Raw genomic sequence first — 8,918 nt, 5'->3', positions numbered from 1 at the left:
TAGTGAATCAGTCAGTCGTGCTTGTGGGCATGTAGCATATGAATCATGCAGTGGTTGGAGATTGAGGTTAAGAAAGGAGGAAATTACTTTTTAAGAAGCAGACTTTAACTGACTGTCATAGTGCTTGTCTGTAATCTCGGCACTTGAGAGCTAAAGACAAGAGATTCAGGAATTCAAAGACAGTCTTCACGACATAGTGAATTAAAGGTCAGCTTGGACTATATTAGACAGCACCTTCCCTCTGGTGTGCCTGCATATGTGTGAGTGTGTGAGTGTGTGTGTGTGTGTGTGTGTGTGTGTGTGTGTGTGAGTGTGTGAGTGTGCGTGTGTGCGCGCGCGCGCTCTCACGCACACACACATACATGTGAGGATCAGGATGTCTGTCAGGTATCTTCCTCAATGACGTTCCACCTTAGGTTTTGTAGGAGAGATTCTTTCATTGACTGAAACCCACTGACTCAGCTAGACAGGCTGATCAGTAAGCACCAAGCATCTCCCCGTCTTAGGCGTTTCACCTCCAGTGAACACAGCAATACCCGATTTTAGATATCTAAAGTCAGGTCTTCAGGCTTGCAGGGCAAACACTGTCAGTGACAGTCCCTCAGCTCCAAAGCCCTATCTCAAAAATGTAACATGTATTTTAGAAAGCATTAGTACTTGACTTAAAAATAGAAAACATGTAATAAAAGTCTGGACTTTAATTTGTAGACTAATTGCTTTCACCAATCTCCAAGAAGGGCAATCAAGATGAGTGGTTATTATAACATACACTATGACATGCTTCTAAATTTCTAGAGTAATTGTTCTATTAAGAGAATACATTCCTTTCCATATTAAGACAGAAATTCAACCCAGCTTTATAAATTCATATGCTATTCTTATATTCCACTGACTTAGCCAACTGCATCTGTCTCCTGAGACCCCAGCATCTACATCTGAAGACCATATGCACTGCCATTCTGCATGACTTCTCCCATTGGAATGTGACAAGGGCTTCAGTGTGTGTGAGACACTGTGAAGTGTTGTGAATAACAAGAAATGAAAGCCATAAGGATCAAGAATGATTCAAATAGACACTGTTGCTGAGGGAGTAGTTAGAATTTGACAGAAAAAAATACCTGCTTATTCTAATTTCCCTGTCATCTATATGACTTTTGGGTTTTATTTGGTCATGTGTTATTTAAAATTTTTAACATAATTCTATGAACTTCTAACTTTCATTTCTCTCTCAAAATAACACTAGTGAAAGATATGCACGGAATTATTGTAAAAATAAAATTAGCTAAGTTGAGACGGCAGTTTTTAAATTTTATTTATTCATACATCTCACCGCTGTTTTCCCTTCCTCCTCTTCTCCCTGTCCCTCCCCCCACTCCCCCCTCCCCATCCAGAGTTTTTAAAATGCAGACATTACCATTTTTAGGCATCATCCCTGGGATCTTTGTTATTTGATGTGTGGGTTGAAGAGGGTTCATGAATGTTGACATAATGACATCACCCAGGAGTTGAGAGTAGATCAGCAGATTTCATGATTACAGGGATTATCTGTGTTTATTTGTATACTAATTCAGCTTTGATGGAATGTTTCAATTTTCTCATGAAATGGGGAAGATCCACATTTGTTTCATTAAATACAGAGAGCCTGAAATTTGTATTGTTTCAAGTGGGAAATATGCCATCTATTCTTTCAGGGTGAACTCAGGGGCTTAAGATGGATTTCAAACCAAATCAGAAGACACAGGAGTGGAGTTCAAAGGGAAATACAGATACAAATATTCCTGACACATTAGAAGAAAAGAACAAGTCTCCTTTAGGCTATCTGATTAAGAATGTAAGATTCTCAGAAAACAAAAAGCCTATCGTAAACCAATATGGAAGAGAAAAGTAGATATTTATTAAAAAGTTTGTTTCATTTTATTACTTTTTTTGCACATTTCGTTAAGCAAGAAGGAGACATGAACTGTGAAGTAGATATGACTGTGCTCATCTTCCTGAGGGTCTCCTGTGCTGGGTCAGCAGAGAAGTAGCCAGCCAAGAAACAGGACATACATCTACTTGACTCAGAGACTGAAATATTTTGTGCTTTATGAAGCATAGCAAACCTAAGGGAAAGAATGATAGAATGGGGATTGTTTATAATATAAAAAAAAGAACAGTGTGAACAAATGAAAATAAAATGGGATGATTTAATAAGAAGTACATTTTATTTCAGCAAAGAAATTACAAATATCACAAGTAATTGACAAAATAATTTCACATGGCTAGTAAAAGAATAACCATCCTTGATAGCAATACAACACACGGCAAGGAAAATAAGGCTTTTCACCCTTTAGCCTGTAAAGGAAAGCATTTGTTTACTGTGAGGGATGCAGAAGACAACAGGCCCCGGCATTGCTGGTAGGATTCGGGGTTCTTCCCTTTCTAGAAATCAGGTTTGATCAAAAGTTTAGGAAATAATTATGTAACTTTTAAACAGTCACCCCAAGTTTAGAGTCTCTAATGAAACTATCAGAAAGCTTTAAATGTTAATAGGCAGGAATGTTCATTTATATTGACTTTTGTACTGAGGCATTTTCTAAGTATTTAAAACAAAGAAAATAGGAAAATACATTTTTTGTTGTTTATAGGCCATAGAAAGAAGATGAAAAACATGCCCAGAGTGTGTGAAATTGGTATGTGAGGGGACAGACGGGACATAGTACCGGTTTAGCAGATGTCCTTTGATTTATACACTTGTGTTGTTTTATCTCATGACAGGTAGGAAAGATGCCGTTTAAAAAAGTCATCGTGTCTAATGAAGTGCAGAGCTGATAATGATAAAATGTGAAGAGACTGAGATGTGTGTGTGTGTTATTATGCCCACGACTCTGAGTGGGGTAAAAGATAATTAGTAAAAACTAAGAAGCAACATCCAGATGTCAGTCATGGCCTTCTCACCTCTACTTTTGTTTTTATATTTATGTCTTTGTGTTCTAAACTATGCACATTGGCATGAGTGCTTTATCGCTACATAAGGGGAGAAAGACTGGGCAGAAGGGAGGCTGTCATTCAGACAGGAGCTTCCCACACTCTGGGCATTTCCGATGCTTGTTTATCATCCCCTTTCCTTTAGGAGAATTTTAAAAAGCATGGATCAGGTTAACGGGATATTACCTGTTTGCATTTTCAAAACCCTCAACTTTGCAAGGACATATAGGCATTGTTCTATGTTTCATTCTTTCCCCACCCTGTTCTAGCATTCAGTTCTTGAATGAAAGGGGTGAAGAGAGCTGTGCCCTGCAGATTCCTGACATTCCTTCCTAACCAGAATCATTTTTAACTCCTAGTGTGAAATTCTTCCTCAAAATACAGCTACCTCCTCCTCTCTTGTTACTGGATGACTTTCATATTTTTTCAAAACTAGTGCTATTTTATCACCTTCCTTCTTTAAAAATCTAACCATGTGATTTGCAAATAAGTCTTTTCACCTGGTGACCGTCAACTGTTATGACCCTGAGCCAACACTCTTCTTCTTCTCTTATTCCTTTCTTATTTCTTTCTTCTCTTATTCCTTTTTGTTCTCTTGAGGTTCTCTTGATCAAACCTATGGCCTTGCATAGACTACACAAGTACTGTATCACACACACAAGCACTGTATCACACAACCATACCAAATATCATTCTTTTATATTTTTATGTGTATTTACTGTTGTTACTACTATTACTGTTATTACTCCTTTTTAATTTTTAAAATTTAATTATTTTTTACTTATTCATTTTACATCCCACATACTGCCCACGTCCCATCATTCCCTTTCACAACTCTTTCTCCTTTCCCCCTCTCTTTCTCCTTTGAGTGGGTAGGGATTCCCCCCTTGGTCTTCCCCTACCCTGGCACATCAAGTCTCTGTGAGACTAGGCACATCCTCTCCCACTGAGACCAGACAAGGCTGCCTAGCTAGAAGAACATATCCCATGTACAGGCAACAGCTTTGGGATAGCATACTCCACCCCACCCCTGCCTCCAATTGTTCTGGACTCACATGAAGACCAAGCTTCAATATCCACATATGTGCAGGGAGACCCAGGTCCACCCCATGTATGCTCTTTAGTTGGTGATCCAGTCTCTGAGAGCCCCGAAGAGTCCAGGATAGTTGACTCTGTTGGTCTTCCTGTGGAGTTCCTATCCCCTGTGGGGCCTGCAAATCTCCTTCCTATTTCCTCCATAACAGTCCCGAAGCTCCATTCACTGTTTGCCTGTGAGTGTCTGCATCCGTCTGAGTAGGCTGCTTGATGGAGCCTTTCAGAGGACAGCCATGCTAGACTCCTGTCTGCATGTATAATGGAGTATCATTAATAGTGTCAACTATTGGTGCTTGCCCATGGGATGAGTCTCTAGTTATTATTCCTCTTTGAGGCAGAGTCTCATAGCCTAGGTTGACGTTGACCTTGCTAGACTGCCTATGCCTCATGGCCTGAGCTGGCAGATTGCTGGGATGGCAGGCTTCACACTAACGTGCAGCCTTTTTTTCTTTTTAAAGCCCACATATTTATAAAAGTTATAAAGATCGACAGTTGTTTATAAACATTTTAAACATCTCCACCCTTCTTGAAATAGATTAGTCAAGATTGCCTGACTTAATATCATCTTAGTAGAACATTCCTTTGCCATCCATAAAAATGTAGCCGCTTTTAGCCACTTGGTATTTTTGACTAACCAAACACAGTACAAGTCTTTGGGGAATTTAGGTATTTTAGCTTAGTACTGATTACCTTAGATGGAAGGGAGACACTCAGAGTCCATCTGCAGGAGAAAGTCTATTCTGTGCAATAAGAGTTGATGGTCTCTCTGTAGCAACAGTGAAAGAGAGTTTTGCGGAAAAGGTGTGTTTGTTTTAGACTCATATAAGTTACTTGGAAAGATGAACACATTATTCTTAACAAATTAGAACACATGCAGCTTTTCTTATATAGAATAGACATATGTACTGAAGCTGGGTCTAAAGAAGCACTATTGCATTTCAATTGTTTTGATATAACTCTTGGGGTATATGCAAATGGTGGCAAATAAGCAAATAACACTGGTGTATATCCAAACTAATACCTAAAAAACCAAGCGTAAAATAGGCAATTCTTGTATAGGCTCTTTCTTCGAGTTATAGTTTATTGATTTTGATGATTTAACCATCAAAACTGACTGAGAAGAATAGAAGGCTTTTATGGAGTCTGTGTGCACACATGCTTCTTTTTCTGCATATCCCTTGGTCTGCTTGTATGTTAGTTACCTCTAGTGAGTTCTAAATTCTCAAGTGAATTTACTAGAGCAAAGAGGTAACAGCTCTTGGTGCCATTAAACACTGTTTCCTCTAGTTCCAACATTTGCCATACTTTTTCCACTTGGAAGAATAAAGGCTGGAGTAGGAAACAATAAGGAATGATGTCTTGTTAAGTAGCTCACAGATTGACCTCTTAAGGAATTTACAGGTTGACCTCTTGGTGATACACTCTTTGGAGCAGTGTGTGTGTATGCATGTGTGTGCATGTGTATGCATGTGCTCACAAGTACATGCTGGGAACTGAACTCAGGTCCTTATATATACTAGACAAGCTCTTACTCTATCACTGAACTGTGCTCTCAGAACATAATATACCCTTTTGGGAATCTGGTATAGTATTATTAGGAAAGAATGTGCTAAATCACGTGGTATGACAACGTTTTTTGTAAAGTGCAAAGAGGACCTGCAAGGAGCTTGCTTCCAAGCCCGATATCCTGAGTTCCAATCCAGAAGCCCACATAATGGGAGGAGAGAATTAACTCTTCCTGGTTGTCATCTTATTGCCACATGTGTGAGTACCCAAATATATACATTCACATATATCCACATTCACACACAAATATGTAAATAAGTATAAATTTAAAAAATGGGTATAGAAAAAGCATCATGAGCTGGACTTCCAGTTCTGTACAAAGCTGCAGCATTAGGCAAAGATTCACAAGATTTCTAAGTCTCCACAAATCAGCATTTTAAAATCCAGGCTCCATGAAGTCATTTGGAGGTAGCCACAGGATGGATGGGGTAGAAGAGATGAGCAGGTGGTTTTGTTAGTCTGCTAGTATCTGTGCTTCAACAGCAGGGTAGAGGTGTTTGTGTGTGTGTGTGTGTGTGTGTGTGTGTGTGTGTTTGTGTACATTGTTTCTCTGTGTGTATCTATGTACATATATGTGCATGTGTATCTGTGTGTGTGCTTGTGTATGCACTTGTGTGCATGTGTCTATGTGCATTTGTGTATCTGTGTGCATGTGTGCCCAAGGACATGTGTATCTGTGTGTGGCACACATGTATGCTTCTGTGTGGGCATCTCTGTGTGTATACGTGTATGTATGTGTGAGTGTATGTCTCCTTGTGTACATGTGCTCTGTTTTACCGTATCTCTCTACACCGATTCTAAATAAAAGGTATTTGGAAAAAATGCTCTATCTCCAAAGAGTAGTATGAAAATCACTGGGCAAATAATTGTTAAGGTTCCTTCTAGCTCAAACTGTCTATAAGACCATAAAAGATATTTCAAAGACAGAATCCTATTATCTTTAACTAAAACACAATCTTGAAGTTTTTTCCCAAAACTTTTTTTTTTTTTTTTTTTTTTTTTGGTTTTTCGAGACAGGGTTTCTCTGTTATAGCCCTGGCTGTCCGGGAACTCACTTGTAGACCAGACTGGCCTTGAACTCAGAAATCTGCCTGTCTCTGCCTCCCGAGTGCTGGGATTAAAGGCATGTGCCAAAAGAAGAAAATCAGTGTTATTACCTATAACTGACATAATTAAGCCAGCTCATAGCTTCTACATTTTTAGAGAAACTGTAAGTTTCCTTTGGATTCTGCCTTTTAAAATGTATCACTTTTCTTTTGGTAGTAACCTGAAGATAATAATATGTACAGCTGTATGTTGTAGAATATACTTTTCAACAGGAAATTACTTCTCTTTAAAGTTGCCAGGAAGTTCATTTTCCATCTGGTCTTTTTCTCTTGATAGCTTATCCTGTTCCAGAGAGAACACATTTCCTTCCCTGTTTCTTTTCCTAGGTGACAATCTATCACCAAGGTGACTGGACACTGGAAAGGAGATGGAATGTTTGTCTAAAATTTTTGCTTGTGAATTTCTTTTCCTCCATAAAAGGAATTTTTTGAGAACTCTATTTTAATTCAATATTTAGCTTCTTTTCTGTTGCTGTGTGAAAACGCTGCCTTAGAGTATCTTAGGGGAAGAGAGGATATAATATAATACAGTTTCAGTTCACAGTCAATTATCCAGGAAAATCAGCAGAGGCTGGAAGTATTAACCATGTGCAAACTCTGCTTGCTGGCTTGCTGTCAGACTCATGCTTAGCTGACTTTTAAATATAAATTAGAGCTGCCTGCCTAGGGCATGGAGCAGTCCACAGTGGGCTAGACCCTCCTACATCAACAAATAATCAAAACAGTCCTGCCATAGAAAGACCCGCAGTCAAGTCTTATCTAGGCAATTCCTCAATTGAGACTCCTTTTCAGGTGATTCTAGACTATGTCCAGTTGACAGCTAAGTGTTCAGCTGACAATCAGTGTTCAACTATTAACTAATGGTTTGAATAGGAAATATGATTTAGTTTCACAATTTCAGACCAAAGCTGACTTAGATCTGTTGCTTTGACTCTGAGGTAAGATGCAACATCGTGGAAGTAAGGGTTATGAGGAAGCTGTTTGTTTTATGGTGTTGAGGAACCAGAGGAAAGATAGAAAGAGGAAAGATAGGAAAGACAGGAATGAGATGTGCACATCAAATGAAGAAACCCAGTGACCTATTTTCTCCCACTTAGTCCTCACAACCCAACAGTCCATTCACCTATGATCAGTCTATTGACAAAATTAGCACCCTCATGTTCACATCACTTCTCAATAATATCAACACGCAAGTCTTCTACACATGACATTAGGGGGCATTTTATTTCTAAACTATAACTTTAGGCTAAATATTTTTAATCCTCACTTAATCTTTAGAGCCATGCTTTCTATTATTGCTACCTCTTAAAAATAATAAGTCTCAGAGGTTAAATGACTTTCCTCAGACCAGACTGGCTGGAAATTCAGGCCCGTAACTCCATCTATATTCTGGCACTTGAGATTGCATTTTATCCATGACACAATTCATTATAGAACCATTTCTTCAAAGTCAGTGCAGAGACATACTCTAAAAGTAACTCTGAACATTTCTTCTGAATATAATTTTTCTCCTGAGGACATTTATTGTTAATTTATTCTAAATGATTACTGTTTCATTTCCTCTGCAATTTATAAGAGCCATTCTTTTTCTATGTAAGCCAACATTCTGCTCGTTCATTTCAGAAGCTGGCATAAGCTAGGTATTGTCTCTTCAGATTTGAGCCTATGTAGGAATCCACATCACATTTCACTTGTGAATAAAGACTCACTTGGATAAAAGAAACTCAAAGATGCCTGCCAAGAATATTTTAAGCATTTGGCAGACTTCGCTGAGTTTTGGAAGTTATTAGTGGCAGGCAAGAGAGAAAGAAGGACACGTGTTTAGATTCCAAGACATTCAATGAAACCCCTCAATGATCAAAAGTGTGCTATTATTATTTTAATGTATTCCTTGGTATTATATTGTGTCAACTATTTCTGATATATTTTACATATGTACCTTTACTTTCATGGTGTTCATGTACATTGATTTAGAAATTGATTTTCCTTTTTGAGAGAAAATTCACTACAAATGACAAGTTTTGGTATTTGTTTCTATTTTCCATTTTTTCTCTCTATCTACTAATGTGACAGTCTGAGTCAGTGGTTTCCCACTGTGCCACCACTGTCCAAGCCTCCTTATTGTTCTCAAAGAACACAGTCAGTACCATCAACTGGATTCTAGAAGGCCTTAACATCTACAAG

This window comes from Mus musculus, chromosome 2 (genome assembly GCF_000001635.26).
Source record: "Mus musculus strain C57BL/6J chromosome 2, GRCm38.p6 C57BL/6J".
In the NCBI taxonomy this organism is placed as follows: domain Eukaryota; kingdom Metazoa; phylum Chordata; class Mammalia; order Rodentia; family Muridae; genus Mus; species Mus musculus.
This window is presented reverse-complemented; position numbering follows the sequence as displayed.